General features: G+C 36.4%; 1 protein-coding gene across 16 annotated transcripts in view; it reads left to right on the forward strand.

The window, feature by feature from the left end:
* Positions 1-23,427, forward strand: part of RAD51B (RAD51 paralog B) — a 623,368-nt gene that overhangs the window by 62,676 nt on the left and 537,265 nt on the right. Inside the window, exon 8 of one of the 16 annotated variants that reach the window (XR_004620517.1) lies at positions 9,373-9,482. The exons of the other annotated variants lie outside the window; for them this stretch is intronic. The gene's annotated coding sequence lies outside the window, so the exon portion shown is untranslated. The remainder of the gene's footprint in view (positions 1-9,372; positions 9,483-23,427) is intronic. 16 annotated transcript variants of the gene reach the window in all.

Raw genomic sequence — 23,427 nt, forward strand, 5'->3', positions numbered from 1 at the left:
TAACCCAGTTCTGGCCAATGATATCTATTTTAGTTCTTTATTGCTGCTTAATAAATTATTCCAAAATGTAGTGACTTAAAACAATGATTATCTTTTATTATTGCTCATATAGGTCAGGAATTCAGATAGGGCCAATGCGTACAGCTTATTTCTACTCCATGATGTCTGAGGCCTCAGCTAGAAGACTCTAAGACTGGGACCTGGAATCTTATGAAGACTTGTTCATGCTGTTTGGCATTTAATGCTTGTGTCTGCTAGGGGCCCAGCTGTAACATTTATACTTGGTCTCAACATGTTCACTGGGTTCTGAGAGCTTTTGAGGAAGAGAGCCCCAGATGGAAGCTGCATTCTTTTTATGACCCTGCCTCAGAAGTCACATAGAATCACTTCTGCTATACTCTGTTGGTTGACACCATCACAAGTCCCCACCCAGATGCAAAGAGAGAAAACATGACCTCTCACTTAGAAATCTGTATCACACTGTGAAAAGAACATGTGGGATGGGATAAATATATTGGTGTGGCCTATTTCGAAAATACAGTTTGCTACAACATATAAGGGAAGGCTTTTTAGTGGGGGGAAGGAAGCTTCTAGGAAAGCTTTTACTTAACAGATAAAAGGGAAGTGGTATTTTGGCATGGTCCTTCATTGCTTATCCCTTTTTGCCTTGAAGGAGCAGCAACTATCTTGTGCCCATGATGTAATAAACTCAAGTGCTAAGGATGTTGATAACATTGGATGTTGGCCCTGGACACTCTGCTTCCAGACTTTTTCTTCTATGAGGCAAATAAATACCTATTAGGTTAAAGGGGAAGTAATAATCAGGTTAAACAGATTCTTGGAGGCCAGAGATATTTCTTTTTCCTTTTGTAGGAAGTTAGGTACCTAGAACTTACTTATCTTTTAACTGAAGACTCGTGCTCTTGACCAACGTTTCTCCATTTCCTCCATTCCAGCTTCTGCTAACCACTATTCTACTCTCAGTTTCTATGAATCCAAACTTTTTTTTTTATATTCCACATATAAGTAAGATCATAAAGTATTTGTCTTTCTCTGTCTGACATTTCACGTAGCACAGTGTCCTCCAGGCTCATCCATGTTGTCACAAATGGCAGAATTTCCTTCTTTCTCATGGCTGAATAATATTCACAGACCCCATGTCTTCTTCATCTCTTTATCAGTTGGCAAACTCTTAGCTTGTTTCTGAATCTTGGCTATTGAGAATAATAATATCATTTAATTTTTTATATTTCATTAGATTTGCATAGTGCTAGATTTATGCAGTAACTTGGATTAGGTACCGACCGATTAGAAATCAAGTTGAAAAGCATAGACTTAAATCTGAAGATAGTCTTGTATGATGATTTGTATTGTGTATTGTGGATCTGATTTTGAAATAGTTCTTCCTTTATAATGTTAATGCTGAATAAAAGATGAGATCCTTATGAAATAGTGAGCCCAGTCTATAAAATGATCAAATTTCTTTAGTATTAGTGGTTTTAAAAAATGTCTCATCTGTTAGTGAATTATTACTGAGGTGTTTGCCAAGTTTTTCTTAGGAACAGCTTTGTGCAAGCATTGAGCCTATATAGTTGACTCCAGCCTTTGGTTTCTGTTTACTAGCAAACAGTACATCTTAAAAGAACATTCCTTTTCCTGAGTCTAGGAGTTCTGTGAAGTAGAGCAACATTAAGGATCAGACCAGGCAGCCCACATTTTTGATATTGCTTTCTGCATTTATGTGATCCTGAGTTTTGTTTAAACTGAACAGTAGATGCTTGGAATTTGTGACATGTGGCTATGGCATTTTTAGACGTTTTCTCTGCAAATTGTTGCTCTGTATTATTAGAGGGAAGATTTTTTATTTGTTTGTTTGTTTAGTTTAGTTTTTAACGGTTTGTTCAGGTATAATTTTTGTACTATGAAATTGACCTGGGACGAGGCTTGCTTCCTTGAAAAGATTGATAGATACAAGACCAAAGGCCGTATTTCTTCATTCATTCATTTATTCATTTGTATATCCCACAATATGAATTTATTTCTTACTTTGCTATTAGACTACTATATACCCTGTTACTATTATTATTCTTATTCTATAATTTTATATATCTTGAAATAATAAATTTCTTTGTCATTTTATGTTGATAAAGTATTTTGAAATTATTTTTATAGTTCTACTCTAATATGAATTCTAATAGATGAAGGAGCTTAGGAAGCCATTTTGTAGAATGCGGGAAAGATTTTAAAGATCTCCCACTGTAACAGGATTTCTAAAAGCAGAAGATTGATGCAGTGGATTCAGAAGCAAATGATGGCTTTGGTGGGATGAGGGAGGAAAATATTAAACCTTAGAATGAAGCTGACATTTTGGGTAGTAGAGCAAAGAGATAGAAAAGCCTTGGGTCCTTGGTGACATTACTGAACAGTCTTACCTATGGGTTTCCAGATGTGTTAGTCTATGTATTTACTTATGGTTTAAGTCTTTGGTATTGAAGTTATGGTCCATGGACTGGCAGCATCAGCATCACGTGTGAGCTTCTTGGAAATGAAGAATTTCAGTCGCTCCCTTAGTACTACTAAATCAGAATTTCCATTTTAATATAAGGATCCCTAGATACTTCATGTGTACACAAAAGCTGGAGAGGTGTTCCTTTAAGCCACTTTGAGTTGGGTTTTTATTTACTTGTAACTGAAAGCATCCTAATATGACGCTCTATATTTTCTTTCTCTAAAGAGCTAGAACCTCCTCCATGCCTGCCGTATAGAAACAATAGGGGAGTGCACACCATTTCTGATTGTAACGGAAATAGCATTTATTGGATCATGATACAGAGTTCTAAAAATTCTCATCACACTTTGATATATTGTTGTTTTTTTTTTTAATAGTTAGATGAAACCGAAAGCTGTAGTCCTTACTGCTTGTGGTCAAAAAGACCCTAATGTTATTTTTGGCAAGTCAGGAAATATAAGCTTAGGAATGCTGGCTGAAAGTTGGCTTTGAGAGTTGAGTTTCACCTCCCTTAGGATTACCCCTTCCCAGTCTCTCCTCAGCTCTGTTTCTGTTTCATTTAAATGACATTTTGTACTGCACTTCTATTCTTTTAACCTCTGCGAAGTGACTCTTGCAAACTGCTGTCTTTTAGAGGAGATGTGTGTTTCAGTTACACGAATAGAGAAAAGAATTTAATTTCTCTGCCATAAATTGTAAATTATCTGTATATATGAGTGTTAAGGATAACATGAATAAATTCAATCCACTAGCAATCTAGGAATTTTATTTGAAATTTTTTTCTTCTACTTTTTATGCAGAATTAGATGCAGCATTCCAAAAAGGCAAAGCATATTATAAACTTGTACTTCTTGTTTGTCCATTTTTCTAGTGGCCTTAATGAGCCTGTTGCAGCATAAATTGGATGATTACGTTCACAAATTAGGTTATCATTTCTGTAATTAATCAAGAATAAACTTTCTGTGGTGTACTTTACAGTGAGAATTACCAAAGGTCTGTATTCACGCAAAAAGTTCTTAGCTGTGAAAGGAGTACTTATAAGGGAACTGGGACTATGCTGATTGATTATATTATTGTTACTTGTTGAGTTTTACTTAGTGCTAGGCATTATGCTAATTACAATGAAAATTTATCTCTGACCCTTACCGTTACCCTCAAAAGTAGATCATTTTATCCTTATCTTAGACATGATAAAATTGAATCCAGAGAGATTAAGTAGCACTTCTAAGAGCATACAGTTGGAGTCCAGGACTGACATTCCCAAGCTCATTCAGGCACTCAAGGAAGTTAATTTCTACTGAGTGGGGAGATTGACCTATAAACATCTCACTGTAATATAATGCATGATGAAGTAAAATTTTGAGTGAAGTAAGTTTAAAAATAGAGATAAAAACAACACTTAGTGAGTGCATAGAAGAAGGGGGGATTAATTCTGTCCAGGAAGATTAGGAACAAATAATTCGTTTTCTCTCTACTTCTCTAGTTCCTTCACAGGCTTCTCAGGACTTCTCTCATTCTCTGAATGGTATTACCATTTTTTCAGTAATCAAGACTGAAAACCTTTGATGTATTTAATTTTCTTCGTGTTTTCGCATTTCATCAATTTGCAAAGACTTGTAATTTTTAATAGGGTTTCTTGCTAACTATCTCCTGCTGTTTATCCCCACTTTTATAATCCTAGTTTTATCTATCATATATCATCTAAGCCAGGAATTATCAACCTTTGGTGCCCCTAAAATTCCTGTAATGGTGCTTTGTCAATATATGAAGATATTTGATTCATTAGTTTGGGGTCACAGGTGATTGTGATGGACATCAAAGTTAAGGAACACTTACGTATGGCAGTGGTCCTCAAAATTTGATCTGGAGACTCCTTGCGGGTGGTCTCTGAGACTCTTTCAGGAGTGTGAAAAGTCATTATTTTCATATTTACACTAGGTCATTATTTGCCTTTTGTACTGATGGCGAAAACACAATGATGGGTAGACTTGTAGTTGCCGTAGCACAAATTAAAGCAGTGGTACCAAATTATATTAGTAATCAGTGCATACTTCACTGCCACACACTTGTGAAAAAAGGTATAGTTTTGCTTAAGAATGAGTCAGTAAAAATTATTAATTTCGTTAAGTCTTGCCCCTTGAATACATGTTTTATTATTCTAATTGACAATGTGATAAATACTCATAAAGCACTTCTGCGTTCTGAAGTTTTATGATTGTCTCAATGAATAGTACTTTTGCAGTTGATTGAGTTGTGAGCTAAACTAGGTGTTTCCCTCCTGCACCCCCCCCCCCCCCCCCCCGCCATGGGACACCATTTTTACTTGAAAAAAATGACTGGTAGACAAACTATATAGTTGTTCAGACTTTGATATCTGGCAGAAATTTTCCCAAAAATGAACAAAGTTTTATCATTGCTAATGATAAAATCTAAGCTTTCAAGCGAAAACAAGAATATGGAAAACTTCCCAATACTTAAAGACTATACTGATGAGATTGATGGTATTTGAAGTATGGGAAGATCTGCATAACCAGCACATTCCACGTGACCAATGCATGGGTAAAGATTCATTTGAAGTGCAAAGTAAAGAAATGGGTTTTAATATAATAGCCCAAAAAGTTTGCTGATATAGCTTGAGTCCATGTTGTAACAAACCTTTAAAAAAATGACCACTTACTGAGTTTTGGTGTACTGTCAAGGAATAATGTCTATAGTTATTTGAAAAAGTCATTGAAACACTTGATTTTTTTTTCCAACTACATATCTATGTGAGGCCAGATTATCTTCAGGTACTTCACCTGAAACTCTACATTGCAATAGACTGTAGAGGTAGATATGAGAATCTAGCTGCCTTCTCTTGTGATTTGCAGACATATAAAACAGTGCCACTCTTTTCATCATTTTTCTTTGGGGAAAATACAGTTATTTTTCATAAAATGCTGTTTAAGTTAACATGTAAGGAGCTTATTGTTAATTTGAAATAAATGAATAGATAAGTACTTAAGTGCTAAATTAATTTAAATTTTTAACACAGTAAATATCAGTAAATGTAGCCCATACATAAGAAAGCTCTTTGGGAGCCTCAATACTTTTTAAGAGTGTGAAGAGGTTTGTAGTTGGTTGAGTGTTCACCCAAAATATATGTTCAAGTCCTAATCCCTGGTCCCTGGGCTTGTGACCTTATTTGGAGATAGGGTCTTGACAGATGTAGTCAAGTTTAGATGACGTCATACTAGGTTAGGATAGGCCCTAAATCCAATTACTGTTACCTCAATAAGAGAAGGGAGAGGATTTGGATATAGAAACACAGAGAATTACACATAGGGAAGAAGGCCATGTGAAGACAGAGGCAGAGATTGGAGCAATGCAGCAACAATCCAAGGAACGTCAAGAATTATCTCTTTCTTCAGAACCTCTTTCAATTGTCTGCTAGGTCTGTTTTATATGTCCCATAGACTCTTCAAATTCAGTATGTCCAAAACTGAACTTCAAAGGGCGTGAGTGGCTCCTATCGGCCAATGAGAAAATTGAGTCTCAAAAACAAACAAACAGAAAAAAGCAACTAAGCACCCAATTGATTGAAACACATTTAATGCATAAATACCACATATATATAATTATGATAAAAAGAAAAATACCCAACATCTCACAGGAAACCTTGAAGAACCTAGGACACTAATTCCTTAGTATGAAAATTGGCAATTTAAAGGAAAGAATTCAGCATTTACTCTGTTTTTTTGTATTAACTATACTGTAGGGAAAGAAAGGAAACCTTTACAGAAGAATTCCAGCTAATAAATATGGAAGGAATGATAGAAATAGAAGATTATCATTTTGTAGCCCTTATGAAAAATTATTGATTTAGGCAATAATCTTCAATGGGTATGTGTTGAATGGAAGGTTAAATGTGATTATGAGGGGCGCCTGGGTGGCACAGCGGTTAAGTGTCTGCCTTCGGCTCAGGGCGTGATCCCGGCGTTATGGGATCGAGCCCCACATCAGGCTCCTCTGCTATGAGCCTGCTTCTTCCTCTCCCACTCCCCCTGCTTGTGTTCCCTCTCTCGCTGGCTGTCTCTATNAAATAAATAAATAAATAAATAAATAAATAAATGTGATTATGAGTGTTTGTTCCTTTACATAAATATGCATGCTCCTTTATCTAAATATGCACCTAAATAGTATAAGGTCCTTCAATTTGTTTTCTTATGCTTAGTTGTAGGATATGCTTTTTTAAATAGGAATACCACAAAAGTGACGTGTGGTCTTTTCAGTGTAGCATAGTAGAAGGTACATGATACTGGTGATCACTTTAATCACTTTACTTTAATCACTTTACTTTAATCACTTTACTTAGGATGTGTCTGCCAAGTTTTTCCACTATAGAATTACTTTTTTCCTCTTTGGAATGAATACGTATCTAGTGAAGAGGTACTTTGAGACTTAGTATATATTTTGTTACTCTTCGAACTTTCACTGTATTTTTAGCATTTATTGATGCTTCTTGCCTGAATCAGTTATTACTATGATGGTTGTCAAATGATGATTTTCTAATACTGTCACTTTATCTGCATTGGTTAATTGGCTTTCTAGTATAAGGAATAAGTTTCCTTTTTCTCCATTTATGTATATATTTATTTATTTTTGTAAGTATGGGCTCATGGATCTTTTTTTACTCAGTGGGCTGTAAACCATTACTATCATTATTTATTTTGATACTGAAATTATCCCAGATTGGGCCAGTGGGAACCCCTTCCAGCTGGCTTCTATGTTCTTTTGACATATACTCATCATTCTTTGGGCACTTTTTTACTTTCTAACATAAAACCATGTTTTATGCTCATCTTGTGCTTTTCCAGTCCTACCTGTAGAAGTAGTTCTTGTTCTTTCTAATATAGTATTTAGAAACCAAAATCTGGCCATATTGTGTGCTCATAGATTCTAGGTCCTCTTAGCAGACAGAACTAGGGGGAAAAACATGTGTGTGTTTGTGTGTGTGTGTATACACATACCTATGTATCTGTTTCTCCATTTATGTCTATATCTTTACCTGTTTCTATCTATATAAAATCATGAATTCATACTGATACTTCTAATTCTAATCCAGCATCACAGGATTCATTCTCTTCTTACCCCTTCCACATTTGTAACTCTCTTCTCCAATGTTCATAGTACCTATTGCAGTGTTCATAGTATATTTACTAATTTACTCAATCATAGAGTACACGGAAAATAGTTTTAGAAATGCTGACCTAAACCTCTGGGGGAAAACCTTCTACTATTCAGAGTTTACAATTCATCTGGAATTAAAAAAAAAATCTTTAGTCTGAGGGAATATAATTCAAATACTGTGTTCAAAAGTTAGTTTTTTTTCTCTACCCCCCACTCCTACCCCAGTGTGACTATGTTATACATTTGGAATATAGTTTTGTTAGTATATCAAGTTAGAATTCTTTTCCTACCCTGGTTGCTTTTATTTATGTATTTATTTTTACCGTAGTTCTAAAAGTTAGAAGTATACAAAAAGATGTACTGAAAGAAAAGTCACTCCCTCCCCCATTCCTCTTCCCATTTCTACCTGCTCATCATTCCATTCTGTTCTCCCCAACCTCCAGTAGATAACCAACCTCATACATTTCTGGTGTTTCTTTTCGCACAAAGGCATACACGTCGATGTTATTTCCTCTTATTTCTTATACATACGGCAACATAATATACTCTTTTTAGAAAAGTTTTATTGAGATATGATTAACATGCAATAATAGTTACCCTTTTGTAGCCATCACCACTGTCTAATTTTGGAACACTTTCATCATCCAAAAAAGAAACTCCATACCCATTAGCAGTCATTCTCTACTTTCCCCTCTTCCTACTCTCTGGCAGTTTATTATCTGTTAGATAATAAATTTGTGATCTTTCTCTATGAATTTACTTATGCTGGAAATTTTGTGTAAATGGAATCATAGCATGTGACCTGCAAATAACTCTATCAGTCGATAGACATCTTTCTCATTCTTTTTTGTAGCTGTGTCAAAAGTCTCTTGTGTTGTGGGTACACTATAGTTTATTACTTTATTCAACCACTTTCCTCTATGTGGACACTGAGGTTACTTTCTAGTATGTGGCAGTTATAAGCAATGCTGCAACAAATGACCTTGTGCATATGTATATCAGTATTGCTGGCAATGTACTGTCATGGTAAATGTCTAGAAGTGGGATTGCTCAGTCAAAAGGTAAACTCACATGTAATTTTGTTATTAATTGCCAAATTTTCCACAAGGGTTGTGCCAGTTTGCATTCCCACTAGCAATGTATAATAGTGCCAACATGGTGTGTTATTATACTTGTTAATTTTGCTGATCTGATGGCTAAGAAATGGTATCTTAATGTATTACTCTTATTATGAGTGAGATCGAACATCTTTTGTTATGTGTAGAGGCCATTTTTATGTCTTTTTGTGTAGATTGTTAATTTTTTCACATATTTTTCTTTTGGGTTGATAGTTTTCTTTCCTTTAATTTTTAAGGGTTTAAAAATTCATTAATAGTATTAGCCCTTTATCTGTGATGTATTTTACACATATTTTCTCTGTTAGTTTTCTTTGGATTTCTGTAATTTTTTTTTTGCCATACATAGTTTTTTTATTAGTCAAATATATCTATATTTTCTTCTAAGTATATCTGGAATGTGAGTCATAGTTAGAAAGTCTTTCCTCATACTGAGGTTAAAGAGGAAGCCACTCATGTTTTCTTTGAGTATGCACATATAATTCATCTTTATTGTTTGTGGATTCTGTATTTGTGAGTTTGCCTCCTCACTAAAATTTATTTGTAACTCCCTATTTAATAGTCTTGGTGCTCTCGCAGTCATTTGCAGATACATGCACAGTGGTGAAAAATGTGACTCATCCAGTGCTCACGGTCCCCCTGAGGTTGAACAGTGTGATGCTCTGCCTTCTTCTCTCAGCTCTCATATCGTAAGCAAGTTTATTTTCATATCTTTGTGCTTTTTGTTGGTGATTTTGCTGTTTCAAATGGGCCCTCTGCATTGCTCTCTGGTTTTCCTAAGCATGAGGAGGTTGTGATGGGCCTCACAGAGGGAAGAGATGAGCTTCATTTAGGCATGAGTTACCTACTGCTGCTGGCAGCGAGTTCAATGTTAATCAACAACATATATTAAGTAAGGTGTCTTTAAACAGAAGCACACATAAAACAAGTTATGTATTTGTCGATTGATGAAAATATTATGACCAGAGGCTTGGGGAATCTAATCCTGTATTTCCCCTAGGAGTAAGGAGTCAGTATTTGGTAATTCAGTGTTTGTGGAGACTTTGTAGAACATAACTGCTATGCATAACAAAATCAACCCTAGTTTCATATTTTACATTTTGATCTCTGATCCTTTTGGGATTTATTTGTGTGAATGATTTGATGTATAGATCTAGTTTTATGTTTTTCCAAATGGCTAAATAGTTGTCCCACCACCATTTATTTACTTATTTTAAAAATCCATCTTTGGGGTGTGCGGTGGCTCAGTCGTTTGGGCATCTGACTCTTGGTTTCAGCTCAGGTCATGATTTCATGGGTCGTGGGATCGAGCCCTGTGTGGGGCTCTGTGCTCAGCAGGGAGTCTGCTTGAAGATTCTCTCCCTCTCCTGTCCCCCCCCCACTCTCTCTCTGTCTCTCTAAAATAAATAAATAAATAAATGTTAAAAAAAAAAGCCCATCTTTGTTCCGGTGATTTGAGATGCCACCTATATTTTTACTAAGTTTTATATGCATTTGGGTCCAGCTTTGGACTGTCTTCTACTTAATGGTCCGTCTATATAATACTACATGTCTTAATTATAGAGGTTTTATAGTATGTTCTAATGTTTCATAGGGTAGTTTCCTCTCATAGCTTTTCTTTTTCAGCGTTTTCCTGGCTATTTTTGCATGTTTATTTTTCCATATGAATTTTAGTATCAGGTTGTCCCGTTCTCCCCAAAAAGGTTATTGATATTTTTATTAGAATTGCATTAAATTTATAAGTTAATTCAAGGTGAACTGGTAATTTTATGATGTTGAATCATCCTAGCCAAGAACACCAGGTATCTTTTCCTCTGTTCAAGTCTACTTTTGTACCTTTCAAGAGTGTCTTAAAGTTTCCCTCATGTAAGTTTTGCACATTTCTTGTTAATTTATTCCTAAGAATCCTATCTTATTTGTTGTTATATTTAGTAGAATTTGCTCTTTCTCTTTATCCTTTAACTGTTTAATATGGTTGTATATGAAGTCTATTGTTTTCTCTATTTTGATTTTATAACTTCCTTCGTCATTGAATTCTTTTATTATTTTCAGTTAGTTTATATTATTGATTTGCAAGGGTAACCCTATTATATCATCTGAAAATAGAGGTAATTTTACTTCTTTTCCAATTCCTGAGGGTCTGGCCTATTTCACTGGCTAATACTTTCAGTTCAGTGTTGAATAGTAGTGGAGATAGTGGGTAGCCTTACCTTGCATCTGATTTTAGTGGGCATGTCCCTAGTGTTTCTTTGTTAATAAGTAAGATGTTGGCTTTAGGACTAAGGTGTATATTATTTTTTATCAAATTAGTGAATGATGCTTTAATTTTGATGTTGTAAGACTGAGAGAGTAATTTCTAAGTTGATGCTGGCAAGATCATGGTGTCTAAGTAGAGAGAGGAAATGGAGTTGAAAGGTACAAAGGTAGGAAGCAAATAAGAAAGGAAAAGGCTTTGGAATAATCAGAAACACTGTTCATTGGGGAAGAGGATACTGTTCTTAATGATACCACATTTCATTATTCACTTGGTTAATCTAAGACTGAACATTTGCAGAATAAGCTAGTAGAAATGATTCTAGAAGTACTGTACCAACCTTACCTCTACTGTCTTCCTGGACTTTGCTAGCAGCCTGAGTGAATAAAATAGTTACTTACATTGTTTGAACCCTGAAAATTGATCTTTGTCTCATTTCTGCAATTCTAGCTTTCCCAGAAATCAAGTGTGATTTACAGTGCTTCCTACAACAATAGTAAATGTTTATTGAATGCCTTATATTGGAATTACTGGTGAATGCCTTATATTAAAATGTGTATATATGTACACACACACACACACACACACACACACACACACACACACTTTTTCCTTCTTACTAGCCTGGGAGTAGTATAGTTTCAAGTGAGATTTAATCCAGAGAGCTCAAATGATTTCATCAGGATTCAGTCTTCTTTCTCTTGATCTTTCTTTTCCACTTTCTTCAGTATTCCCGTCATTCTCAGGGTCTGCTTTTGGCAAAACGGCTTTCAGCCTATGTTGTCTCCTCTTTGTAGGTCTTGTGCAAGTTGTATGTCCCCTGTGGCTGGGGGGATTTGGTGCTCCTGCTGGCCCCTACTGTTGGGGATACAACCCTTCCCAAACAGATGGTCTGAGAATCTGGGGTTTTCCCTACTTTCTTTCTTCCCTACTTTAGTAATAGCTTACTATTTTTTCCAGAACTGATTCCTCTAGTTTTATTGGCTTCTATCACTTTGCTGGAGGGAACTGACATCAGGCAAGCAGTGTGAAGGAAAATAAGCATAAGGGTCCTATTTTCCTGTAGCTTAGGTCCTGCCTACCAGACCTACTGCCAAAGACACATAAAAGGCCTCACCCCAACTTTCCTCTTGACTTTAGGGGGTAAAATGTGTCATTCTTACATAACACATAAAATATTTATCAAATTATATATTTGTACCACAGGAGTTTGATTCTCTTTGTTAGTATTGTCTAATGTTACAACATATAAAGTCTCTATCCTTACTTTCTAGGCTTGCCAATGCAAAAAAAGTAATATTTCCTTTTGGAGCCTGAAGCTTTTTTCCTCCCTAGCCCTTATTTAAGGAGAATATGTAATTTAGACAGTTGAATAGGAATAGAGGAAGTAGCCAAAAACTTTCAATAGTCCAGTTAAAATACATAACAGCATGTGTTTAAGTCTTTAGAAGAAAGATTGGAAAATCCTGGAAAAAGTAAATATACTGTGTATCTCAAAGGCATGACTTGCTAAGTAAAAGTGGGAGGAATACATATCCTACCAGGGGGTCAGAGATTCTTACTTAGAAATTTCTCTGGCAACCTTGTTCCCATCTAGGTAGTTGAAGGCCTCAAAGAAATTTCCAGTCTTGCTTACTCTGCTGGCCTTTGTGTGGAGTTAAATGCCGTCACATTCTGCAGCCTGACACATTTGCATAAACGTTTTCCCTCTGAATTTATACAAAGGCATGTATTTTTCCCTTTGTTAGAAATATAAGAAAAAAACCCTCCAAACTTGGAAGTCTGTGGAGGATTTACCTCATTTTAATCACAGACATGTCAAGGGGCAGTCTAATTTAAACATGTAGACTTTGGTAATAGGCCAACATGGGTTCTAACCAGGTTTTTCATGTTTTGGATGTATCTCCTTAGACAAGTTAATCTCTGTGGGCCTCACTACTCTCATATATAAAAGTTACTTGTTTGTTCATTCAAAAGATATTTATTATTAGTCACTTTTCTGTGTGTTGGGGAAACATCAGTGGACAAAACAATCATGACCTCTTCCTTTGCTCAGCTTACATTCTAGTGGGGGGAGAAATGATAACCAGACATTGTGTGTTAAAAGTAATAATTGTTTTAAGAAAAGAACAAGTAGAACAGGGACAGGGAGACATTGATTAGGGAAGAGAGCAGGTGCAGAAATTGGCTTGTCAGGGTTGGCATCTTGACAAGTGACATTTGAGTGAAAACTTGACTAAGGTTTTAAAAGGCTTCCTCTGGTTGCCGTCTTGAGAACAGACTGTAGGGGGTTCAGGATGAAGGCAGAGAAAATTGTTAGGAGGCGTTCATAGTAGCCTAGGTGAGAGGTGATTGGCTTAATTAGTGTAGTAGTACTGAAGATGATGAGGAATGGTTGAATTCCTTATACATTTTGGAGGTTCAGCCAACAGGATTTTCTGATGATTTGGTATATGTTGTTTGTCTGAAACAAAAAGAGCAGCCTAGACTTTTGATCTGAGGAGCTGGATGTGTGGAATTGTTACTAACTGACAAGAGTAAGACTGTGGGTAGAGCATGTTTTAGGGGGGAAGATCAGGAGTTCAGTCTCATATATATTGAATTTGAGATGTTTAAATATGGTGCATGTGAATCATTTAGCACAGTACCTAACATAATTATCTCTGTGAGTTAGAGAATATATTGTTACACGGAACAAGAGTAACAGGTTGCGAAAGGGATGTTCAGAGAAAAGGATCTCATAGAATATAATATAAGAACTTAAAAAATAATAGCTTGGGAGATTGAGGAAATATCCCAGAAAATAAAAGTCAAAGAGATGCAAAAGTATCAGAGATATGTTAAAAATAATAGCAAATCCATGTAGGAGGTCTAACTTTTTTCTCATAAGACATTCAGAGAGACAGACTAAAGAAAATGGGAGGAAGGAAATTATCAATGAAATGATACAAGAAAATTTTCCAGAATTGAAGGACATGAATTTGTAGATTGAATGTGATCAGCACTATGAAGGGGATGGGGGAAGATACTACCAGGACATTTCAGAGAGTAAAAACAAGTTACAAAGAAAGGATCAGGGATTAGCAGAATGTCAGACTTTTCAAAACTAACACTGGAAGCTAGTAAACAGTGGAGTAATGCCTTCAAAGTTCTGAGGGAAAATTACCACAAACATGTATTTCTCTGTCCAAACAATTATGAGGATAGAAGGCAGCTATGCTCACCACTATACCACCAACATACACTAATTATAAGGATAGAGCAAAGATACCTTCCAACATGCAAGGTCAAAACATTTATCTCCTATACATCCTTTCTTAGGAAGTAATTGAAGGATCAGAAGGAGAGGTAAGACTTGAAAGAGTCATGAAAGGAAAAAGAAGACATGAAATCCAAGAAGAACAGAGATATGCTTGAGAGAGATAAAGAAATTCCTAGGATGATGGTAAAAGATTGTCCAGGATGACAGCTGACAGCAGGTTTAGAGATGGCCAGTGAAGATTGGGGCAGAGGGAGGTAAGAACCAGGGAAGACGGCTCTAAGAAACCAACTGAACTGATACATGACATGTTTGACATTCTGAAAGAGTTTTGTAGTTCTTCCAGAGATTTAGGGAATACTCTTCTTAACTTATAGGAACTTACACTGTAGTAAGAAGTACACACAAGTAAACAGGCAATTACAGTATTCTGTGAAGGTTTGTAAAGTTTGTTACTCTACTCCTAGATCACTCATAGTTAGAATGAAGGCTTAAACATCTAGCATTTAGCTCCTTGAGTGTCTGTAATTGAACCGGCAAACCAACAGCTTGGGACTGACTGTTGGGATGTCCAACAAATAGTCCCTGTGACACTCAAGAAAAGAAAGCTTCTTTTGTTTTTCCTTTTACTTTTGCAGAGGATGGGCAGGGAAAACCACTGTTTTAGTTGAAAGAATTTAAAGTTCATGTATACAGTTATCAGCATTTATCTGTTTTTATTTTTGTATGTATGGCACTATCATGTTTATAAGAATATCTTCCTTTTAACATGGCTTTGTAGTAGTGTGATGAAAAAAAACTTTCAGTTGTTAATTTTAGAGATGGGAAGCAACTGAATTTTTTATATAATAATTTCTTTTACTTTCCCAAGATGACTTATATCCCACTGACTTATGCCAATAAAGTAATGTTATCCCAGTGATTTTTTTTTCTTGTGGAATTCTTTGCTATGTAGCTATTTTGTAGTTGGAGATTGAGTAAAAGCAAATTCAAATTTTATTGTTTAAAGAATATGGCCTAATTAATTGTAAATCTATTTGATCTCGACTTTGCATTTCTTCTTTTGTATGCTTTGGCTGTAACATAAAATATGGCAGTTTTGTGTCACATTAGTATTTCTGTCATAAATATGGAACCATGTTTATGTGTCATCTGCTTTTTCATTTGGTTAGTTAATAGATAAGCGAGTACATAAAGGAAAAACTGCAAGGGGAGAAAAAGATAACCTAAATGAAGATTATTACTTTAAAGCTTTAACATTGTGTAAGATTTTATAGTAGTTCAGTTCCTATAATACATGGTTGTCTAGCCGTCTGGGTGCATTAGTTAATCCACTCAACAAACATTGATAGGGCACCTGCCATATGTTAGGCTCTGTGCTATGTCCTGGGAATACAGGACAAAATAGGATGTCACTCTTGTCCTCTAATAATTCTTAGTCCTAAAGAAAAGAATTTGACATATAAATAAGTAAATGCAGTAAAGTAGAAGGTTAAAAGTGCTCTCCATGATATTTAGCCATATGAATAAGGAGAAAAGGTCATCTCAAAAAAAGTAGGTATTAAGAAGAACAGATGTGGAGATGTAATACTACTTGTGAAAATAGCAAACATTTCTGTTTGTTTGTAGCGTAGAGTTAAGAGGAAGGACTGAGAAAGTGTGAGAGCCCTCTCATAGAACTGGTGTACCACACTTAGGAGTTTAATTGATTCCTCCTAGAACATGGTTTCTCAAATTTGTGTGATCCTAAGTATCACATAAGTGTTAAGTATCAAACAAACAAAAAATAAATTCCTAAACTTCACCCTAGACCTGGAAAATTAGAATCCTTTGAGGAGGACTGGGGATCTGTGTTTTTAACAAGTGCCCTGGTAGTTCTTATTGTAACCAGTTTATTAAGTTCAGTTCATTAGGATATAAGCAAGTATTGTTTCCCAAATTATCTTTTCTATGTGAGACTTCAAGAGCACATTTCACAACTTTCGTGTGTGTGTTTATGTGTGTGTATAGGTGTATGTATGTATATATGCATGTATATTTTATTGTTACTAAAATAGTCTAGATCAGTATAAAACTTTGGGAAGTATAGTCTCCAGTGCAGGCTAGAGCTGTGACTCAGGCTGCTTATGGTCTAGCTCAGAGATAGTGTTCATTCTCCCTTCTCAAGATCCACACCCTCCATGTTGGCAACAGAGTATGGGAATAGGGGAATTAGAGGTCTTCAAAGTGGTTGGCAGAGAGTAATGTTCTAAATCTTCTAGTTCTGCCAGATACCAATGGCCTCCACTAATGTGGTGATCATAGCATAGATGATTTCTTTAAGTAGTGGCCAATTTCATCCAGACCCCTTCTGTCAGTGAGAAGGGTGAGAAGGGTAATCATGGCTTCCCCCACTGGTCCCTGTTAGTGGTCCCTTCTTAACAAGGTGGGGATGTATTCCTGGGTATCTTTTCTTTCTTTCTTTTTTCCTTTCCTTTCCTTTTCTTTTTTTTCTTTTCTCTTTCCTTCCTTTCCTTCCTCCCTCCCTCTCTTCCTTCCTTCTTTTCTTTTCTTTTCTTTTCTTTTCTTTTCTTTTTTCTTTTCTTTTCTTTTTTATTCATTCATTTTAGAGAGAAAGAGAGAGAATGCTTGAGCAAGAGGGAATCTCAAGCAAACTCCCGGCTGAGCTGGGAGCCTGATATGGAGCTCGATCCCATGACCCGAGATCATGACCTGAGCTGAAATCAAGAGTTGGATGCCAAACCAACTGAGCCCCCTCCTGGGCACCTTCTTCCCCATCCTACTTTTATTTCACACTTCTGCACTTGGGAACATTGAAATTGATGAGGCCCTTTATGTGCCCACCAAGAGCCCCAGTCCTTTTCTTAGCAGGCAAGCTGCATGTTCTACTGTCCTCTTTTGGGGTTTTCACTTTGGGCATGAACTAATCTAGTTAGCCCTTTTCTTTCAGAAGCCTCCAGACAGTTAACTACATGTACCTCTATGTATAGGTGCTTATGGGTCCTGCTGCTCTGCAAGCAGTCAGCTTGAAACCATGCTGACAGTTTCTCCTTCTTGCAGACATCTTCACCTCCCAATCTGTAAAACCATTCTCTTGAAGTGCCCATTTATCAATGATACCACTCCCAAGAAGCCAGACTTCCAGGGTTACCCTTGCCTTGCCTTAGTTCTATCCTTGGAGGGTTGATTGAATGCACCTGCCAGTTTTCTTCTTAAACCTCGCAGGGACATAATTTTTGGTGCTTTCTCTCAGATTTGGCATTTATTGCCTCTTGTGCTTATCGCAGGCCCTTGTCACTGATTCTGGGACAGTAGGACAATGTCACTTAACATCTTGTAAATTATGATCAGGTTAGTTTAGGAAACATTATCACAGATAGAGGAAAATATCAGATTTGTATTTTATAGTGTTTAAAGTGTAATTTAAATAATATATCTCAATGGATTGTACCTTTGCTAATTCTTCCAGAATTGAAGTAACATAATTTGTCTGCTTTAGGGTAAGAAACAAAGTAAATAGGACTATGAATCTTCGTAGAGTATCAATGTCGGTAATTTCTGACAAATTGGTTGTAGAGATGAAAAGACATGGGTTCAGTATATCTCATGCCATTAGAAGACCAACAGAGGAACTGAAATTCACTGATGTGTCTTAGTTAACTTTCAGGTTTTCTAGTTTTATTATCTGGTACCTTCTAGATAAAGGGAGCTTAGACCACTAGGTGGAGCTTTATAATTAGAAAATGCAAGTGCTCTGTTGCTACCACAGGGATCAATCTAGAAGAATAATGTCCGGTGAGAGCAACTGGTGGCAGTCCGAAGACATAGGTTTAAAATAAGAGACAAAGGAAGAAAAGAAGAGATAAAGATAAAAGAGAAGAAGTAGGAGGGCAAGAAAAGAGAAAAGGAGAAAGGAAAACAGGTATACTGTGAAGTAGTAAAATGGCATTTGTTGCTGGTTCATTTTTTTTGATAATTCATTTATTTGACATGTATTTAATGAGAGTCAGGGAATTAGTCTTAGGATACCACAGTAAAGAAGATGTTCTTCCTACCCTGGTTTATAGGTAAAAGGACTTTAGACTACTATTTTTTTTTTTTTTAAAGTAAGCTCTATGCCCAGCATGGGGCTTGAACTCATGACCCCGAGATCAANAGAGGAAGAAGCAGGCTCATAGCAGAAGAGCCTGATGTGGGGCTCGATCCCATAACGCCGGGATCACGCCCTGAGCCAAAGGCAGACGCGTAACCGCTGTGCCACCCAGGTGCCCAAGAAGATGTTCTTCCTACCCTGGTTTATAGGTAAAAGGACTTTAGACTACTATTTTTTTTTTTTTTAAAGTAAGCTCTATGCCCAGCATGGGGCTTGAACTCATGACCCCGAGATCAAAAATTGCATGCTCTCTACTTAGTGAGCCAGCCAGGTCCCCCTATAGGTAAAGGGAGCTTAAAATACCTCAATTTAAAATCTTGACCCCTTCTTTGTAGAGTATATGTAAAATAATATGGAAATTAATATTTTTAAATTTTAGTTTTATTTCTTTCATCGATTTCATTCTCCTATCAGAGTAAACCTTTTCTGGAATTAAAAAGAAGTATCCTTATTAACATATTTGAAAATTAGCTCCTCACGGGCTAGTAATTCAGGCATGTAGAGCATGCAGTTCATTACTTGTCTTTTATGAATGGCGGGGAGTCTTTAAATGTGTTGAATGAATGCTAGGATCAGATGGGGACCTCAACAAGTCAGCTCCTGGTTAGAATTTACTGACTTCCTTCCCTTTGTAGAATTCAGGTTTCTTTTCTTTTTTTTTTTTTTTTTAAGATTTTATTTATTTATTTATTCGACAGAGATAGAGACAGCCAGCAGAGAGGGAACACAAGCATGGGGAGTGGGAGAGGAAGAAGCAGGCTCACAGCAGAGGAGCCTGACGTGGGGCTCGATCCCAGAAGGCCGGGATCACGCCCTGAGCCGAAGGCAGACACTTAACCGCTGTGCCACCCAGGCGCCCCTAGAATTCAGGTTTCTGACTTTGAAGACTTTCCTGACAGCGCCATATACCCTCCTCCACTGCAACACACCACTGTCATTGCCTGTTTACATGGCATTCTGTGTTTCTCCATACAGCTGAATTGTTTTATGGTAGCATCTGTGTCTAATTTAATTCATTTATGCAATCCCAGTGTTTGGCAGGTGCGAGTGCTCAAAAAATTTTGGTGAAAGAATGAATAAATCTTAGCTGGAGTGTACTTGCTCTAAGGTAGGTTTATACTGGAATCCTTTCTCAGAGAGTTGGTTTTTGGATATACCAGAAAGACCTTCCCTTAACAATTATTTTGAAGTTTAAGATATAGTGCACTTTCAAAGATAACCAGAAGATATACCAGTCATAAGGTAGAGATGGACTTGTAATACCAATTCTGTACATACAACTCCTAAATTTTAATGTGGATTCTGTTGCTTTGCCTTGGATAAATAGCCCAGCTGTAGTTTTCTTATTTCTTATTTCAAAAATAATAGGGACCAGTGGCATCTATTATTTATTACTTAGGCTATAGGGCTTGCTGAAGACTTCATTTTATAATGATGAGTGTTAGAACTAAGTCAGGGTTGAGTAGAGAGGAAAAGATGGGAAGAGAGGAATTTCACTTCAGGTGAATTCTGTACCACAGGTGAGTGTCAGTAGATCAGCATCTATTTACTGAATGCCAGGGAACTTTTATATTCAAGAATACATATTAGAAAATAGATAAATCATTATAGACCTCATAATGCTTGCTATTTTATAAAGAACAAAAAGCCTTCAAATAACAGAAGTGTCTTTTTAAACAGCTTTATTGAGATATAATTCACATACCACACAATTCCCCTTTTAAAGTATATAATTCAGTGCTTTTTTTTTTTTTTTTAAAGATTTTATTTATTTATTCGACAGAGATAGAGACAGCCAGCGAGAGAGGGAACACAAGCAGGGGGAATGGGAGAGGAAGAAACAGGCTCATAGCAGAAGAGCCTGATGTGGGGCTCGATCCCCATAACGCCGGGATCACGCCCTGAGCCGAAGGCAGACGCTTAACCGCTGTGCCACCCAGGCGCCCCTAGTGCTTTTTTTTTTTTTTTTTAAAAAAAAAAGCATATTCATAGATTTGTGCAACTCTTACCACTATCTAGTACCAAAACATATTTTCATTTCTCTTGGTTATATACCTAGGAGTAGAATTGCTGGGTTATATGGTAGCTCTGTGTTTAACATTTTGAGGAGTTGTCAAACTGTTTTCTGAAGTGGCTTCACTATTTTACAATCCCTTCAGCAGTGAATAAGAGTTCTAATTTTTCTATGCCCTCGCCTACACTTGTCTTTTTTTTTCTTTTCATTTTAGTTATAACCATCCTAGTAATAGGTATGAAGTGGTATCTCCTTGTGGTTTTGCTTTGCATTTCCCTAATGACTAAAGATGTTGAGAATCTTTTCACGTGCCCATTGACCATTTGTGTATCTTCTTTGGAGAAATGTCTATTAAAATCCTTTGCATATTCCTTTTTCTTTTTAAATTGGATTGTTTGTCTTTTTATTTTAAGATTTATTTATTTATCTTAGAGAACATGCACACATTTGAGTGGGGGAGGGGCAGAGGGAGAGAGTCTTGAAGCAGACTCCCTGCTGAGCATGGAGCCCAATGTGGGGCTCAGTCTGATAACCCATGAGATCACGACCTGAGCCAAAACCAAGAGTTGGATGCTCAACTGACTAAGCCACCCAGGTGCCTCTGTTTGTCTTTTTATTATTGAATTGTTAAGGCTCATTATATATTCTGACTCTAAGCCCTTTATCAGATATTTGATTTTCAAGTATTTTCTCCCATTGTGTCTTTTCACTTTTTTGCTTCTTTGAAGCACAAGTATATTTATATACATATAAATGCAATATTTATAACATGATGAAATAAGGTGGTTTAGATTTATTGCATTGTGTGTGCTTCATTATATCAGGTAGCTTGTCATTTAAGGGAATGAACAAGGACATTGGCAATTGTCTTTTACTAATATTCAAAGCTGTTCCCTCAATCAGTATGGAATGTAATTATAGGAAGCCAAAAAAGAACAAACTACTAAGAGCAAAGCATAATGTCCTCTAAGTATATAATATATCACACCTTCTTCCTACTGTCTTTGTATTATCCTAGTTACAAACCAGTGGAGAAATGCTAGGAGTTGGAATGGTGAGAAAAGAGTAGTTGTTTTCTTCTTTTGTGGCTCGGGCAAGATATACTCTCGAGATATAACTAAAAATAAAGCAAAAAACAATAAAAGACCAACTGGTTCCTACAGGGATGACAGTGGTTCTACTTTTGTCAAATCACCATCAAAGAAATGCCTTCCCAACTAATTGACATCATAGTGCTACAAGCTGTTGTTTTTCTTTGACTTTAGGTATAGTGAGATTAACCCTTTGACAATAAAACTCATATTTAGATGGGGGGAGGGCAGGGGATAGGTAGAGAAAATGGAGTGTGTCCTTGTCACAGTCTCAGTGGAGATGTTGCCCCATTAGTAACTGAGCAGGTGGACTACTTGGATGAATGTTGAGTGGCACACTGAGATGGTTGTAGTCACTTGCCCATCTTTTTGATCAGTCTCTCTGACTAGTGCTTAAGAGTATTCTTAGTCCCCTTACCACACCTTCAGCTTGCTATCAAAGTGCAGTGGTAATAGTGAAGAAATTTTAACAACTCAGGAAATGACAGATATTGGCGAGGATAAGAAGAAAGGGGAACCCTCTTACACTGTTGGTGGGAATGTGAACTGGTGCAGCCACTCTGGAAAAGAGTATGGAGGTTCCTCAAAAAGTTAAAAATAGAACTACCCTATGGCCCAGCAATTACACTAGTAGGTATTTATCCAAAGGATACAAAAATAGTGATTCGAAGGGACACATGCACCCCATTGTTTATAGCAGCAATGTCCACAATAGCCAAACTATGGGAAGAGCCCAGATGTTTGTTGACGGATGAATGGATAAAGAAGATGTGGTATATATACAGTGGAATATTACTCAGCTATAAAAAAAAAGAATGAAATCTTGCCATTCGTAGTGACATGGATGGAACTAGAAGGTATTATGCTAAGTGAAACAAGTCAGTCAGAGGAAGACAAATACCATATGATTTCACTCATGTGGAATTTAAGAAACAAAACTGATGATCATAGAGGAAGGGAAGGAAAAATAAGGTAATAACAAAGAGAGAGTCAAAGCACAAGAGACTCTTGACAATAGGGAACAAAATGAGGGTTGCTGGAGGGGAGGTAGGTGGGGGAAGGGGTAACTAAGTGATGGGTATTAAGGAGGGCACTTGATGTAATGAGCGCTGGGTGTTATATGCAACTGATAAATCACTAAACTCTACCCCTGAAACTAATAATTCAATATATGTTAACTAACTTGAATTTAAATTAAAAAAAAAGTAAAGATGCTTTCTGCACACCACAAAAGAGAAGAGATGGTTATATCTGGTGAATGACAGGCACAGATGAATGATTTTTTTTTTTTTTTTTGCATTAAGTGTTTGAAATAGAGCACTAAAAGCCTTCTGAGAAGGATGTTCACCTCTTCAAGGTTTTCCCCTGGAATGGCCTATCAATATCAATATGGCTTCCTAAGACTTCTCATTATTATGTGAAAAGATATGGGTTTTATAAAGTAGACTGGTATGTGTTGCAGTGCTTTAAATTTTTTTAAATTTTCATTTTTTATAATATACGAAGTAATTCTGGACTACAGATAGCACTTACTTATGTGAACAGTTCCCTAAACTTTGCTTCCTAAAGTATAACTATTAAACCTTTTGGAGTAATATTGCAATTGTCTCTTAAGAAAGATCTTTTAGATTTGATGTCTTATGACTGGCTTAAGTCCTCAAGGAACATTCTCTCCTGACTCCTCTCCACACCCAGAAGGATATTTTGTATCTTCTTAATTTTAATCTTAATCTTGTGCTTTGATCAGAATGAAGAGATGAGTCAGAGAAATTTTCTAACACTAATACATTGGGGGGAGGTCTTACAACGTAATCTGAATCTGAAGCCACATTACATTAACTGTTGGTTTTGCTCTTCCAGGCT

This window comes from Ailuropoda melanoleuca, chromosome 14 (genome assembly GCF_002007445.2).
Source record: "Ailuropoda melanoleuca isolate Jingjing chromosome 14, ASM200744v2, whole genome shotgun sequence".
Classification (NCBI taxonomy): domain Eukaryota; kingdom Metazoa; phylum Chordata; class Mammalia; order Carnivora; family Ursidae; genus Ailuropoda; species Ailuropoda melanoleuca.